The sequence below is a fragment of the Pseudorca crassidens genome, chromosome 16, assembly GCF_039906515.1.
Source record: "Pseudorca crassidens isolate mPseCra1 chromosome 16, mPseCra1.hap1, whole genome shotgun sequence".
NCBI lineage: Eukaryota > Metazoa > Chordata > Mammalia > Artiodactyla > Delphinidae > Pseudorca > Pseudorca crassidens.
The window spans coordinates 35460512-35477760 of record NC_090311.1 but is presented as its reverse complement, the minus strand read 5'-3'; the positions used below and the strand labels follow the sequence as shown (position 1 = coordinate 35477760).

General features: G+C 42.7%; 1 long non-coding RNA gene across 1 annotated transcript in view; it reads left to right on the top strand.

The window, feature by feature from the left end:
- Positions 1 to 3368: 3368 nt before the first annotated feature.
- Positions 3369 to 17249, top strand: part of LOC137208441 (uncharacterized) — a 158635-nt gene continuing 144754 nt past the window's right edge. The window contains exons 1-2 of the long non-coding RNA XR_010935639.1: positions 3369 to 3512; positions 14645 to 15020. This is a non-coding gene — a long non-coding RNA (uncharacterized lncRNA). The remainder of the gene's footprint in view (positions 3513 to 14644; positions 15021 to 17249) is intronic.

Genomic DNA, 17249 nt, shown 5'->3' with positions numbered 1-17249 from the left:
AATTACATAGGACATCCACTTGGGGTGAGAGATAAGTGCTTCTGTCACCGCAAACGGAAAGAAAGTCCATTTAAGCTTTCTAGTCCATTTATTAAAGCAGAGGAGAATTATTTTTTAAATACAGTTTCTGACTTTAAGGAGTGTTAGAAAAAAATTTTTCTTGGTGTAGTTTGGAGTTTCCTAATAAAAGAGAAAATGCTGCAAAACATCTTAAGTTTGGGAAGAAGAGAACTCGAGGGCCAGGAAAAGCACTGAGCACTCATTGAGTCCATTTGGTAACCATCAGGAAGGGCCAGGTTTAGGCAGGTAGGACCCTCTTACTTTAAAGATTAAAACCTCCCTTTGTAAACATCCCAATGCTTAAACTCTCACTTTAACATAGTTTTTTTTTTTTTTTTTTTTTATGGTTTACCTAAATCTTGGCAGTTCAGTCTGTTTGTTTCATTCTAGCTTCAGGAAAGATCATCACCACCAAAAACATTGATTGAGCACATTTACAATGAGTTTTGTTAGATCAAGAGGAGAAAAAGCTAAAAGGTGAAGTTTCTGCCCTTGAAATCTTACAGGAACAAGCCCCTCTATGGGCCCAAAACCCTTCTTATAACTATGTATTGTTAAACTCTTCAGGACATCAAATTTTGGAGCATAGAAAGGGTTTCAGTACTGTCTAGCCCAGTCCCCAAATTAAACACAGTGGAGCAAGTGACACCAGAAGAGATTAAGTACTTCATCCCAAATCACACACAGAGTCAGGATCCAAGTCGAGGTCTCCCTACTTCCAGGCCAGTACTCCATCCCCAGCTTACAAGTATCTTGGTTATTTTTCTTCACGCTAGCTGATATTCAGTGGTCTATTCCCTTCCAAGTATTTAAATGCCCACACTGTATCATTTCATGTTTTGTCTCCTCCTATACAGAGGTTTATACCTTGGTCACTTTAATATATATAGGCTCCCATTCCTTGGAGAAATAGCTGATTCCAGGTCTGGAATGGAGAAGGTACAAGATGAGCTCAGACTACACTGTGCTGGAAAGCAAGGAGGTACTCATGGAGTATGGGGAACTTGCCCAAAGATGCAGCTGTAACGGCTGTAAGGGCTCCTGCTCTCCAAATTTGGGATATGTCATGTCAAAAAGAATGATGGGGGCTTCCCTGGTGGCGCAGCAGTTGAGAGTCCGCCTGCCGATGCAAGGGACACAGGTTCATGCCCCGGTCCGGGAAGATCCCACGTGCCGCGGAGCGGCTGGGCCCGTGAGCCATGGCCGCTGAGCCTGCGCGTCCGGAGCCTGTGCTCCACAATGGGAGAGGCCACAACAGTGAGAGGCCCACGTATCACAAAAAAAAAAAAAAAAAAAAAAAGAAGTAGCATCACTTATGTAATATTCTTACCAAAAATGTTTAACCTGAATCCAATCATGAGGCAACATTCCGACAAATCTAGAATGTTGGACAGTCAACAAGACAACTAGCTTAGGCTCCTCAAAAGGTCAATGACTTGAAAAACCAAACAAAAAAGAAGTGGGGAGTTGTTCTAGAGTAAAAGAAACAAAAGGGACAGAACAATCAGACAAGATGTGTGAACTTTAGTTGGATCCTGTAATTTAAAGAACAAAAGCCATAAAATACATTTTGGGGCCAATTAAAGAAATCTGAATTTGGGCTGTATTTTAGGCACTGTATTTGACTTGATGATAGTTTTCTTGTGTGTAATAATGATCTTGAGGTAGTATAGGAGAATGTCCTTATTCTTAGGAAATACATTCTGAATTATTTAGGGGCGAGGTGTCATGATACCTGCTTTCAAATGGTTCAGCAAAAAAAGTGTGTGTGTGTGTGTGTGTGTGTGTGTGTGTCTGTTTGTGTGTTGAGAGAGAGAGGTGGAAAGAAAAAGAGCACAGCTTTAAAATATTAACAGTTGAATCTAGGTGAAGAGTATACAGGTGCTTACTGTACTATTTCAATGTTTCTGTCCCTTTCAAAATTTTAAAATAAATAAATAAAACCTCTTAGTAAAATAGGAACCTTAGGACATAGCTCCATGAAGCAAGGAATGTATGTTTGTCTGTTTCTCTCACTGGTGTTCTGCAAGTCTTTAGAGCAGCCCCTGGCACATAGTAGGCACTCAATAAACATTGTTTAATGAAAAACAAACAAAAAAGGTGGCCCCAGCCTGGACTCAGGGGGCTGGATGGAGGCCAGAGAGCAGGCGTGTCTGCCCAGTAGCGCCCTGCCTGTCAGCCTGGTTCTGAGCTCCCTCAGGAGGCTCCAGCGCTGCCAGCTGGGTAGAAGGTTGGGGGAAAGAAGAGTCACTCAGCCAGAATGGCATTCCCATGACCTGCTTTCTCACCATTCGCCACGATCCAACTGGAAATGACACGGAGATGTTTCTGATGAGAGTATTAAAATGTAGCACCCGTCGGCACACACGGGTTCAGCCACCCCGTGGACTCAGGGGAAAACCTCCTGGACCACAAGCTCCAGGAGACCCCGGGCAAATGGGGAAATGGAAAGTCTTACAGGAGAGCCACAGCTGACTTCTTTTCTGCGTTTTATCTCCTGTAATGCCACCAAAACAATACATTGTTTTTCAATGATGAGTTTTCTAAGATTCTACCAGTTGATGGCTTACTACTTTGTTTTTAAATTCTGGGGTTAAGGAAACGTATGTATTAAGAAATGATACAATATGAATTCAAAAAATGAACTGGAAGTTAATGGAGGAGTTGGTGGTGAGGGACTAGGGGGCTCAGTGAAAGTCCTGCCACTAAAAATGTATCCATCCTCCTCTTTATTTTTCTTTCTCCTTCTCTTCTTTCTTCTATCCTCTTACTGTCTCCTTTCTTTCTTTCCTTCCTCCCTCCCTCCCTCCTTCCCTCCTTTCCTCCCTTCCTCCCTCCCTCCCTCCCTTCCTTCTTTCCTTTTTTTCTCTTTCTTAAAAAAAAATCACGTGAAGCTCAGGCTGAACCCAGCCTCCACCCCTACACCTCCCATAAGTGGAGCCATGTCCCTCCTAATAGTGACAGTTGGAGAAAGAGGTTCAGACCCTCTTAACTCAGAAAATCCCCCCAGGCCTGTCATCTCTTTCCTGTGTAGACCTGCAAAGGAGATGATCTTACCTCTCCCACTTAGAAGGAGACTGGCAGTGCTTTGTGAACTGAATTCACATAAGAAAGGGAAGAGCCTGTTTGGAAGAACATCCCCTTCTGCTGCCAACACAAGCAGATCTTTAGAGAGGAGGGAAACTGTAACCCCTCCAAGATCTTTGCTCCCCTTCGGAGCCCAGGCGCTCAGGTTTCACAAAGGAATTTATAGAGCAGACTGACGCCTCTGGGGTTGGAATGGGCTCAGGACTGAGTGGAGAGCGTGAAGAGGGACAGGCACCCCTCTCTGCTTTGTGTGGACTGGGATTGTTTACCAGGGGATGAAAACGTCCTCTCACTGAAAAGGAATGTTTGGCAAGGAAATGACCTCTGGAGGCTCAGCCCAGTGGCTCCCTGGGGAAGCAGTTTGGGTGAGTGACAGATCAGAACCGCCAACCTGGGCAGAGCACACTAGGTGGGGCAGGCGAGGGGGCTGGGATCGCAGGAGCTTTGTGATGTTTAAAGCAACTCCTGCCTTCAAAGGACAGCTGTCCTCTTGGTAAATTATGTTTTGCAAAAGAAGAAAAAGAAAAAAAATTTGAGAGGTGAGAAAGCATATTGAAAACTAAAAGAAACGTTTCCTAATGTACCACTTAGCTCAGAGCTTGTCCTAGATCCTTTCAAAACCACGTTTGGGGTTCCTGAGATGGTGTGGGGTGAGTTGCTCTGGTGGCTGACATTTACACTTGGGTGAGATGGAGAGAGATGACATTCTTCCTTATTTGGTGGCTCTGGAAGCCACATTCCCTCCTCATCTCTCATCCCATAAGACCCTGGCCCTGGTCAGCAGAAGCCCAAGCCATTCAGCAGCTTCCCCCCTTGGCACTTCCTTATCTCACAGTCTTCACTGTGGAATTCCCAGGCCCACCCCAGTGCTCCGGATGTGCTTCAATCCATGGCCTGCCACTTGGCTCCCCTTGTGATGACAAGCAGATAACATAGCTCACATGCCTTCTCCTTTTCCTGCATACCAACCAGACCCCAGCTTCGAAAAGGAAATGCACCACAAACCAAGAGAGATGGAGTTTTTATTTTTATATAGACATTGTTAAGACTCTGCAATAAGCCTAGTGCTTTCCCATGTTACCACTGTTCCCTGAGTTAATCCCCTCAATCATCTCAGGATTTTTACAGATGAGGAAATTAGTGGGTGCAGAGGTTAATTAAATATCCACAGTCACATAACAAATGTGTGTGTGCGTGTGTGTGTGTGTGTGTGTGTGTGTGTGTGTTGACGATGAGGGGCAAATTCAAACCCTAGGCTGACTCCAGGTCCAAAGCACTTTTATTGCAGTTAAATCCCGTCACAACTACGCACGACCCCGATGGCAACCACTCTCAAGAAGGTCCACCAAGTTCGGACTCCATTAACTTCAGGACAAGCATTCTTTCTTCAAGGCACGCTAGCAAAAGCGGCACTTTCATTATTCATCAACATCACTGTGGTTACAGCCACAGCTCAAATGCAATGTACAAATTTACAAAGACTCCATATCTGAGAAACAACAAGAAAGCAGAGAAAATATTTGCTAAGCACGTCAGTAAATGAATAGGTGTAAACGTGAAATACAGTGGCAGGAATATGTCCAAATCAATAAATATGAATGAGTTAAATGCCTCTTTTGAAAGACAGATGCTCTTATATGGGGTATAACAATATGAACCAAACTATCTGCTGTTTTGTAAGAGACACACTTATATCAGGATGACATTGAGAGAATGAAAATAAAGGGATGGACAAAGAGATACCATGTAAATGCTACCAAAATAGGCAGAAGGGGCAATGTTAGTATCAGACAAAATAAATTCAAAGCAAAAAAGCACTAAATGAGACAAAGAAGGTTGCAAAACACCATCCAACAATTATTTCTACCAATAGTTATTTTTATGCAGTCAACAACATAGCATCAAAATTTCTAAAGACCAAATCTGTGTACTCAGGCATGCTAAGAACGGGTACACTTGAGTAAAAAGTACTCTTTGGGCTCGATAGTAACTTGCTGTCTCTTCCAGTGGATAATTTGTATGCAGTGTATTTAAAGCAGGGAGCTTAAGCTCAGACTTCCAGATTGGAAAGATTCAAAGTATTTCAGGGAGAGCTTATTTACGCGTTACCAGTGTTTTACGTCAGGGAAGCATTATAACAAATAGACCGTGAAGATCACACCACATCCTAAGGAAAAACAAAAAGCCACAGAAGGTTCTTGGAGTGTCTCTTCAGGAAATCCTCAAGCACTCAAGGCCCTTGCCAGTTAGGGTAATGCGTTCATAAATTTCCCCTAACAAACTCATTCCAGCATCAGAAAATGACAAATCAATCAAACTTTAAAGGATTGATAGCTAAACTCTTCCAGGACTGTGGGCATGAATCCAGGAAAGGAATTTATGCCAGAAAATTGAACCCCTTCCTGCCAGAAATGGAAATACGTACAGAAAGAAACCCAGTTACTTCAACTCATATATACCATGTTTTAGGCAAGAGAGTGAGGATGTAGCTTAGGGCTTCTCACAGATGAGAAGCAAGTAAGGAAAAGTAAGGAACTAAAGTGTTCAGTTCTTAAACCTCATCTTCTCCAGCAGGGCTTGGGCCAGTGGAGGAAAGGGGTCAAGAGGCTGATGAGGGTGAAGGTTGTTTGTGGACTAGGCACCTAGGTTCTAAATGATGTCTTTTGAGGGGAACACAATTTGAGTTGATATTAAAGGAAACTTAAAACTAGTAAGTGCAAATCTATAGTATTTTGTCTGGTAAGTGTAAATTAGGCAATGAATAAATTAGGAACACTTGAGGGAAAATTAATGTAGTTGAGCTCACAGGTACCTTATGTTCTACATCCAAATCCAATAAATACTTCCAGGACTTCCCTAGAGGTCCAGTGGTTAAGACTCTGCGCTTCCACGACAGGGGGCAAGTGTTCGGCCCCTGGCTGGGGAACTAAGATCCCACATGCCACGTGGCAAAAAAACCACAAAAATCAATAAATACTTCCAAACTCTGTGGGAATGTAGAATGGAAATCCTGCTAGGTGATGGACAAACAAGGTTTTTTGGTGTGTAGATGGATTGAACACACGCGCACACATATGTATTTTTATTTGTATATGTGTATGTCTATACATGTATATACCTACAGGTAGATAGGCAGATATTAATTTGGGTCCTATTTCTATCTCTCCCTTTCCATTCCTTGCGTTCTCTTTTCTCTTTTCCCCCCTCTCTCTGGCCTAACTCTCTGCCTCTGCTTTTCATTCCCTGTGTGTCTGCCAGTAGGTAGTTCTTTTCTCTGCGTGTCTCTTCATGGAGCTCAGTGCATTTCTGTCAGTCATAGGCTGTCTGCCCTTCTCTCTTCCTCTCTCTGTCTCCCTCCTCTTCTTACTTTTGCCTTTTGCTCTGGATGTGCTGCTGCCCCTGCTGCTATGATGCATTTTCTGTTGATGGCGTGAGCATTCAGGATGACCAAATACGGTAACAGGTTTCAGTCAGGGTTGAGATCATGGTAGCCAGGCAGTGATTGTACCCTGCACAGTGCTCAGGAAACTCAGGACTATCGCAAACACTGGCCCACCTCACATCCAGGCTCCTGAGATCAAGAGGAGACAGAGAGATGTAGCCAAATCCTGGTTTATAAAAGGCATCAGAGGCTCTCTGTTGGCAGCAGCCCCTTGTTAAAATTCAGTCAATTTTCCATCCCAAAGCAATTTGCATTCATGTCTCCGTAAGGATCACTTTGCTGTGCCCTTACTGGAGGGGAAACTCTCTTCCTTAGAATCATTTAGATAATTAGAGTAAATCCACTGGACAAGGAATGCTCAGGTACAACAATGAAACTATTGAAAGATCTTTTTTTTTTTTAATTCACCCTCCTTTTAAAAGAATGTTCAAAGAAATTGCCACATCAGAGTTCTGAAATGTCAAGAATTCCTCTCATTTCTTGCTGTAGCTAATGCCAGGAACATTCTAGAACACTGCAATTGCTTGTTCTTTAGAGTGAAGGATAAAGGGTAATTTTGTTTGCCTGAGCTTTAACCCACCTGAGAAGTATTTTTCCAAGGTCCTCCTTGAGCAAAAGGCTGATGGAAAAACGTTCAACCAACCTATGGGGAAATAACTTTTTTGTTAAAGGACTTTGCTTAATCAAGCATTCGTCTATGGTATTTTAGGGATTTCACTTTTACTGAATCCTTCCAGAACCTGCAGAAAGACCAAAATGGACGGCACTAACTTCAGCTGCAGAACACAGCTGCAGTGAAGGGTAGGGGAGATAGGCTATAGTGCAGTATGTCAAGGGTACAGCTTCATTTTTCTGTATTTCCCTTTTGTGATTTATTTTTTTAAAGAGGAGTCCAAATCAAAAAGGCAGGGAAGCCTTTCCCTTAAATTCATGGCTCATGAAGTTGATTAGAAAGGTTTTCTTAAGTCTTGTGGAAGGGCTATGTAGGGTGTGAAACTTCCCACCTATAGGACAAATTCTAAACTGTAATGGGAACTTCCCCTCAACCCAGCCTATTTATTACCATTTACTGAGCATTCACCATATGCCACATCATGGGATAAATGTTTAATTAGCTCATTTAAATCTCACAATAATCCTTTTATACAGATAAGATTAATATTCCCTATTTTACAATGAAGAAACTGAGCCTGATGAGTTAAAGCAGTTTGTTCACACAGCTAAGAAGGAAGAGATCTGGGACTCAAACCCAGGTCTTCTGACCTTACAGTCTGTATTTTTAAATACCTGTCCCAGGGCTAGACTTGACATCAGGAGTTCAGCTACAGGGAGACAATTGGCTCCAAGCCACAATGGGAATGAATGTCCCAGATGGGAGGATTATGGAGACCATTGTAGTAAGAACTATTTAGCTTTGTTAAGCGCTATACATTTGCAAAGCCTGATATCTGTTATCTCAGGTGATTTTTTCTAGAATTTAGTGATTTAGAGGTTATTGTTCCCATTTTAACAGAAAAAGAGACTAAGACTCAACGAGGTTAAGTGACTTCTTCAAGGTCACATACCTGGGAACTGACAGAGCCAAGACTTGGGCCAAGGTTCATCTCACTTGTCCTTTGAGTGGCTTCTCCTGGGCCAACTACACTCAATTGAGCATTACTAGTCTGAAGGGTTGTTTTGAAAAATAGTCTCAGGATGGATCAAGACTTGGCAAGAAAAAAGTGTCATGATTGATTAGTCATGTCGGCATGGACACCAGAATGAGGATTGGCAGCACACTTGCCACAATTATGTCACCACTGATCTATTTTGTGCAGTCCCATAATTTTACAGAAGAGGAAATGGAGGCCAGCTTCAGAAATTCTGAGAATTCTCAGAATTTGAATTGAGTTGATTCTAACTGAAATGGAACTGAATTGAATGAACTAAGGTAAAGTACATGTACCTGGACCAAAGTAAATATGGTAGGCCTGGTGATCAATGTATTACAGAGAGAAATAGTTCAATAAAACAGGAACAGAGCTAGAATTTATGAGAAGGAAAACACAGAACATCTCCCTATCTGACATTTCCAATATCCAGAAATCACCAATAAATTAATAATATTAAATATTATTCATTAATTTATACCTGTAATAAGATGTTACATGGTAAGGAGGGCAGGTGCCAAGAGAATTGAGTATAGAGATTGAGGAAGCATGGAAAGGACATTGGCATCTCTTTCCCCCGGCTGGATATTCACAGCAGACCAGCTCCTCTGTCTCTGCATCAAAGAGGATTGGAGAGATGTGGAAGGTGCAGAGAAATGATCCACCACTTGGAGCTGCATGCCCACCACTGGGCCTGGCAATGAGCTTGAGCTGCCCATGGGACAGCTGGACACAGTGCACTGCAGGGAGCTGGGCCTGAGCCATCTTGCTGTTATTCCACCTAAGAGGGCTTTCTATCCAGTGCAAGTACCCACCAAGAGGGTGTTGCCTATGCCACCTTCAGTGGGAGCTGAGATGGAAGGAGAGCCCAGGAGCAGAGCACATGGAGCTGGAGCCAAATGTTTTAGTCAGGGAGTTACACAGCAGCAGGGGGAACGGGGTGGCATAAACTGGATAATTAGCAACGCAACAGGTGAGGACCTTAACTAGTTAAGTGAAGACAAGTTTTCCGTTTCTTCCTTCCTCTTCTCCACTTGCAATGGCTAATTTTATGTGTCAACTTGATGGGCCACAGGGTGCTCAGATATTTGGTTAAACATTATTCTGGGTGTGTCTGTGAAGGTGCTTCTAGATGAGATTTAACATCTGAATCCATAGACTGAGTAAAGCAGATTGCCCTCACCTAACCCGTTGAAGGTCTGAATAGAATAAAAGACTGAGTGAGCGAGAATTTGATCTCCGCCTGACTGTTTTTGAGCTGGGACATCCATCTGTCTTCACCTGCCTTCAGACTCAGACTTGGACGGGAATTATAGCATCAGCTGCCCTGGGTCTCCAGCTTGCCACTGCAGATCTTGGGACTTGTCAGCCTCCATAATCACCTGAGCCAATTCTCACAATAAATCTCTGTGTATATATTTATTTTTCTTTCTTTTCTTTTATTTATTGAAGTATAGTTGATTTACGATGTTGTGTTAGTTTCAGGTGTACAGCAAAGTGATTCAGTTACACATACAGATACATCTACTTTTTTCAGATTCTTTCCTTTATAGGGTATTACAAAATACTGAGTATAGTTCCCTCTGCATATATTTAGCACCCTGACAAGTGGGGAGGAAAGGTATGGAGCTTTGAACCACGTAAGAGATTGAAGTTTTATACTGTATCAGGCTAAATTGTAACAGCAGAAAGTGACAGGAAGGTTATGGAATATACCTAACTTCTGTTAAAGCCTAAAGAATGATTCGATGGAGTATAATTGGAACTTGGGAACAGCTATTGAAAGAAATCAAAATGTTTCATGTTTATACTCCAACAAGTCAAAATTCTTCAGTAACCTAGTTACATGCCTGACCTTGTCCCACAAAAGACTTAAAGTCGTTTATAAGAAGCCATTTGATACAATGGAAAATGAAAACTATGATAAGAAAAAAAAATACAAACTGAACAGTATGATAATCAAGAAGAAAGAAAAGTCGAGTCAAAGATCCACAGGCCTTCCAGTCCTGCCCTGCCATTAGGGTTAAGTCACTAATTTGGTTCTGATTTTCTAGCAGCCAAAGCAGAAAGAGGAACTTGACCCCTTAACTGATAACAGGGATAAAATACGCTAACAATTTCCAAAATAAAAATGCTCTGGACGGTGTGCAGTGTGATTAAGCAATGAACACCAGTGGCTGTCACCATCCAATTCCCTGTCCTCCATTGCTTGAATGCTTAGCTATGTCCTCCAATTAATAATATGCATTAGATGAAAAATACTGATGACCAAATTGGAGAACCATGTGCTGAGTACAGTGCTAGTACTTCTAGTTGCTGTCCTCATTTTATAGATGGGGACCCTGAGGCTTGGAGAGATTAAGTAACTAGGCTATATCGACCCAGCTAGCAAGTGGCAGAGCCAGAGTCTAAGTCAGGTCTGCTGGTTCCTAAGCCCACACTCTTCACTAAACCCAACTCTGTAATGCTGTTATGAGAAATGAGAAAATACTGATAGCTCCCTCTTAGCCCAGATGCTCAAGGACCAGGGTGCTCTGGTCAACTGAGGAGTGAATACACTGGTGACATCTCACAGTATGGGAAACACAGCAATATGACGACGATGGTTAACAGTGTTTGAAAACTCCACCCACTATGGGATACGCTCCATGCTAGTTCGTCTTTCATGCCACAAAATGAGAATCCATATCCCTGTCACCAAATTTAGGACAGGAATTTGAGAAATATATATGTATATAAACGTACATACATACATATATATTTAAAATATATAAAATATATTTATAAGTAAATATTGGTTTAAAAAATAAGTTGACTCATAGAGCTTTTACAGTGAAGCTTTGGTTTCACAACTTAAGGTGAGATCTAATTTCCTTGATTCTGTGGTCCAATTGGCTTTGTATTCTGAGATGTCTTCATTCATTATTAGGGAGGCAGCTGAAGTATGGTAGAAAGTGGATCGAGTTTGGAATCTGAAGACCTGAGTTCAAGTTCTGTCCACTTAAATTGGTTATCTTTTTTAAAAAATATTTATTTATTTATTTGGCTGTGCTGGGCCTTCACTGTGACACGCAGGATCTTCGTTGCGGCACGCGTACTCTTAGTTGCGGCATGTGGGATCTAGTTCCCTGAAGACAGATCAAACCTGGGCCTCCTGCATGGGGAGTGCAGATTCTTAGCCACTGGACCACTAGGAAAGTCCAAATTGGTTACCTTAAGTGATCTTGAGCTCCCATTTCTCACCTATAAAACTGAGATAATAAGTCCTATCATTCGGGACAAAGATGAGAATATATATGTAAAAAAATATACAAACCCTAAACTGAAATTATGCAATATGACATTTCTCAGTTAAATTTAAAAGAAGGAGACGAGCTAGCTGGCTGGCAGAAAGAGCACTTGGTCAAGAATTTAAAAATCACAGTTCTTAGGGCTTCCCTGGTGGCGCAGTGGTTGAGAGTCCACCTGCCGATGCAGGGGATGCGGGTTCGTGCCCCGGTCCGGGAAGATCCCACATGCCGCGGAGCGGCTGGACCCGTGAACCATAGCCGCTGAGCCTGCGCGTCCGGAGCCTGTGCTCCGCAACGGGAGAGGCCACAACAGTGAGAGGCCCACGTACCGAAAAAAAAAAAAAAAAAAAATCACAGTTCTTGCATAGTGGGTCCCAGGAAATGACCTAACACTTTGACTAACTTCCTGGATTTAGATAAATCATACATATTTTTTGAACTTCATTTTTCTCAGCTATTAAGTGAAGTTAGACTAGCTGTTATCAAATACCCCTTTTTATCCCTAAATATTTTAATTATTATTATTTATTTATTTATTTATTTTTTTTACGGTACGCGGGCCTCTCACTGTTGTGGCCTCTCCCATTGCGGAGCACAGGCTCCGGACGCGCAGACTCAGCGGCCATGGCTGACGGGCCTAGCTGCTCCGTGGCATGTGGGATCTTCCCGGACCGGGGCACGAACCCGTGTCCCCTGTATCGGCAGGCGGACTCTCAACCACTGCGCCACCAGGAAGCCCTATTTTGATATTTGACTGTTGGTTTGCTTCAATTTATGTTTTCATGTTTGTGTAGGAATATAAATTAAGATCAAGAATATTGCCTGAATTTCTATTTTGAAAAAGTGTGATATGTGAAGATTCCCAACCCTTGGTATTTGTAGCTAACACATGTAAAATCCCTCAAAGTGACTTCTGAAATATTTTTATCTGTCAACAGATTTGAATAGAAGCATCTGAGTGCTGAACTTCAGATCTTCAATGTGTTATAACCTGTCATTGATTTCTAGTTGCAGCTTCAGCTCTTGAAAAATTGCCTTTTACTTATGGTTATTGTATTAGTTTTCTAGGCCTGCCATCACAAAGTACCACAAACAGAGTGGCTTAAACAGTAGAAATTTATTTTCTCACAATTCTGGAAGGTAGAATTCTGAGATCAAGGTGTCAGCAGGATTCGTTCCTTCTGAAGGTCTTGAGGAAGACTGTTCCATGTCTCTCACCTAGCTTCTGTTGTTTTACTAGCTGTTATGGGATGATTTATGTTCCCCCTAAGTCCATATGTTGACATCTTAACCCTCAGTACCCCAGAATGTGACCTTATTTAGAGGTAGGGTCTTTATAAATTTAATCAAGTTAAAAGGAGGTTATTAGGGTGGGTCCTAATCCAATATGACTGGTATCTTTATAAGAGGGGAAAATTTGGACACAGATGCACACAAAAGAAAGAGGACATGAAGACACAGGGAGAAGGCAGCCATCTGTAAGTCAAAGAGAGAGGCCTGGAACAGATTCCCCCTCACAGCCCTCAGAAAAAACCAACCCTGGCAAAACCTTGATCTCAGACTTCTAGCCTGCAGAACTATGACACAATAAATTTCTGTTCTTCAAGCCACCCGCTTTGTGGTGCTTTGTTATAGTAGCCCTAGGAAACTAACATACTGACAATCTGGTGTTCCTTGGCTTGTAGACACACCACCCTGATCTCTGCCTTCATGTTCACATGGCGATCTCCCCATGCGCATGTGTGTCTCTAAATTTTTCCTTTTGATAAAGGACATTTCATATGGGATTAGGGCCCATCCCCTATTCCAATCTGACCTCATCTTAGCTAATTATATCTGCTACAAACCCTATTTCCAAATAAGGTCACTCACTCTACTCCAATGATTTACCCTACTCCAATATGACTTCAACTTAACTACCTACATCTGCTACAACCCTATTTCCAAATGAGGTTGTATTCTGAGGTACTAGGAGTTAAGACTTCAACATTTGAATTTTGGGGAGACACAATTTAACCCATAACATTTACTCATTATGGTAGAGTGAAAAATATGGCCACAATATTTTACAGTTCCTCTCAACAAGAGGTGGAGTCTATTCTCTCATCCTTGAGTGTGAGCAGGACTTGTGACTTACTCTGACTAAGAGAATATAACGGTGTTGATGTTTGAGGACTGGCGCCTAGGCCTCAAGAGTCCTTGTAGCTTCTGTCTTCCCCCACTTGGAATGCAGCCCTGGGACAGCCAGGAACCGAAGCCGAGGATAAGAGGCCTTGTGGAGGGAAACCAAGGTGCCCCGGACAACAGCCAGCAACTGCCAGGCATATGAGCGAGACCATCCCAGACCCTGTAAATAGGGGTTGGCAAACTACAGTCCTTGCACCAAATGGAGCCCAGCTCTTCTTGTATAGCCTATGAGCTAAGAATGGTTTTAACCATTCCAATGGTTGGAAAATATCAATAAAAGAAGAATATTTTGTGACTCATGAAAATTATATGAAATGCAAATTTTAGAGTCACCAGTAAAGCTTTATTAGAACATAGCCACACTTACTTGTTTACAAATTGTCTATTGTTTCTTTTGTGTTATAATAACAGACATGAGTATTTGTGACAGAGATCATATGACCATAGAAACCTAAAATATTTAATAGCTGACCCTTTATAGAAAAAAAGTAAGCACAGCTGAGTCTCCAACTGAATACAGCTGGGTGAGTGGGCACAAAGGAAGCAAGCAGAGGCTAGGACCTGATCCTGATGCAGGATCAGAAAACAAATCCTTATTTTAGAGCACTAAGTCTAAGGGTGGCTTGTTATACAGCAATAGATAACCAAAACACTTATTTATCTGACTTCCAGTTAAGTGAAAAATAATTTCTAATACGAAGCCAAAACAAAACATGTCTGTTTTAGCAAAAAACCAAAAACCTCTCAAAACATTGAGGATCTAAACCAAACTTCTCAAACTTTTTTTTTCATGTGCACATTTGTGCTTTTTCAGGTAATTATATTTAACAGTCTAGAGAGCAAATAATTAGTAGAACCAAAAGTCTCCACTGAACTATGTTAAATGCCCTCGGTTCACAATGGATTTCTTCCTTATCTCTGATTTTCAGGATTTCATGCCAACAGACTGGTAGCCTGTGATTCAGATGAGAACGCCTGAAAACAGCTGAAAACAGTTTATTCCTTCCTTCGGCGTCCTCATCACTGGTAATTGAACTGCTCCGAGACGAACCTGAGAAGAAATACCTTGCATCAGTTTGCTTTCTGAGTACTGCCATGGTTAACTGACATCCTGTGCAGGAGACGCAGCCGTAGCCTAACCACAGAAACAGAAACAGAAACGTACAGTTTCCGGCCTCTAACAATGAAAGCTGGGACCTGTGAGATCTGGGAAAACCTGAGTCTGAATCTTCCCACTTGGAGCTCCTGCCTCGAACGCAGCAGTCAAGTTCCCAGAATGTATCAGAGGGATCACAGAATTAAGAGGTAAAAGACCCAAGTTCTCATCCTGGGCCATTTCAGGCATCTTCTGTACAAATGAGGAGTATGATAACGCCTCACTTATTACCTAACAGTCATAATGCCTAATAACACCTGACAATATCTAATGTTCACATATTGAATATTAACACCATGCCAGGTAATGTTCTGGGGATGCAGCAGACAAAACTGAGTCCTTGCTCTCACGGAGGTAAAATGTTATGGTGGGAGTGACAACTCCTGATGTAAGTTTTACAGGGATCTTCTGGCCACTCTGATGAGAATTGATTGCAGAAAGAGAGAGACCAGTTAGAAAGCTATTGCAGTAAGACAGGTGACATTTGACTGTGGCTTGATGATGGTAGAAGGAAAAGTGAGGAAAGGTGATCAGAGCGTGGATGTGTTTTGAAGGTGGAACCAACCAAATGTTTCTGCTGGAAAAGTGGTGGAGTGTGAGGAAAAGAGGAGAGTCAGAGATGACCCCGAGGAAAGTGGTGGAGTGTGAGGAAAAGAGGAGAGTCAGAGATGACCCCGAGGAAAGTGGTGGAGTGTGAGGAAAAGAGGAGAGTCAGAGATGACCCCGAGGAAAGTGGTGGAGTGTGAGGAAAAGAGGAGAGTCAGAGATGACCCCGAGGGTTTTCTCTGAGCAATTGGGATGGTGGCACCTCCATGTGGAGTACGGAGATGGAAGACGCCACAGGACGACCTCTTTGAACATGGCTGCTCAGGCAAGGTCCTTCCCTGGATCCCGGCTCCTTCTCTGTGGGTTGGACACGTGCTAGACACAATGACCCCCAGTGGGCAGTTATTCAGCTCCAAGCAGCTCGCCCATTTTTCTGGGGCAAGCACCTCTGTGCCCTTCACTATGGTGGTCCCTGGCAGCCCTGTTCTCCCTCTGGTGCCCACTCTCATCTACCCTTTGGAGACAAGAGGACTCCATTTTATGTGCCTTTAGGGGAATGAGAACCTGAGGGTGGCGTTCTTACCCCTCTTTGCCTCCCCGCCTGCTCCTGATCTCTCCCCAGGGCTCAGACTACTGGGGTGGGTCTGTAGCTCAAGAGGCAGTGCAGACTTTCATCTCTAGGGATCGAAATGGCAATCTATCCACCAGAGTTTAGACAGTTATCTGGGGCTTCACTTCCCTAGCTGGAGGGAGAGATGGTGGGTGACCTTCTCCCTGAGAGAGGGGCAGCCTCTCTTTGAAAATGATGCATTTTCTCAAAGGGAACCTCCTTCCAGATTCCAGTCCCCTCTTATATCTCTTCTCCCCATGGGGCCCTGTCTTGCACAGGTGATGATGGTGAGTGGTAGCAGGTGAGAGGAGTGGTCCTATAGCTAGAATGGGACTTTCTTTGAATTGGAGCTCTGAGAACTTAAGATCTCACTAGTATTATCTCTGCTCCATAAAGCAAACTCAGGAGCAGGGAAAAAAAAAACCTTAATCAATACTTCGCAACATCCCATGATGTACAGGATGAGTTGTTGCCATGAAGAGAGCCCTGTCTGTCCCTAAGGACACACATCAGAAATAGCGGTCCCTGCCCAAGGCAATGAGGGAAATTCCTATCAACAGCAGAGATGTGGAAATATCCATTTCCCACCGATGTCAAGGCCGGGGTGGAGATTCTGGCCTAAAATAACTTTCTCTGGGCCAAGCAGCCTAATGGGACTTTTAACCTCTCTAAGACTCAGTTTCCTGACCTGTAAAATTAGCGTTGAATTAGTCTGCCTGGTTTTCCCAGCTCAGATTTTTAAGAGTTAAGATGATGGAATGTGCTGATGTTGTATAAATAAAAGAATCCAGTCATTTTTTTTAGCTATCTGGAAATCCCCTTCACAATTTGTGACTAGAGATAGAATTCAGATTTATAACCCGAGATAATATTTTCCTATCTCAAATATCCCCAATTACTCTCTGGCTTACTGTTATATTCCATTGTGAGTCAAGCCAAATAGATGTCCTGATTAAATAAAAGCAAAAATCAAGTAACTTGTACTTCATACTGGTAAGTAAACTCATAAAACTAGAGTGTCACGGCAAAGATGTCAACTGTAACTCATAGAATCTCTTAAAGGAGTCCAATGACAAATGGAGAAGGAACAAGCAGGGATGTCTTTGTCCAGGACTATTAAAATGATCTTAAAACTACAAGTTGGGTTTGTTAGAAGGACACGTGGGATCTCCTGGAACCCAGGGGAGGCCGGGCAGCAGACCCCATGGGGACTGGTCCCAGA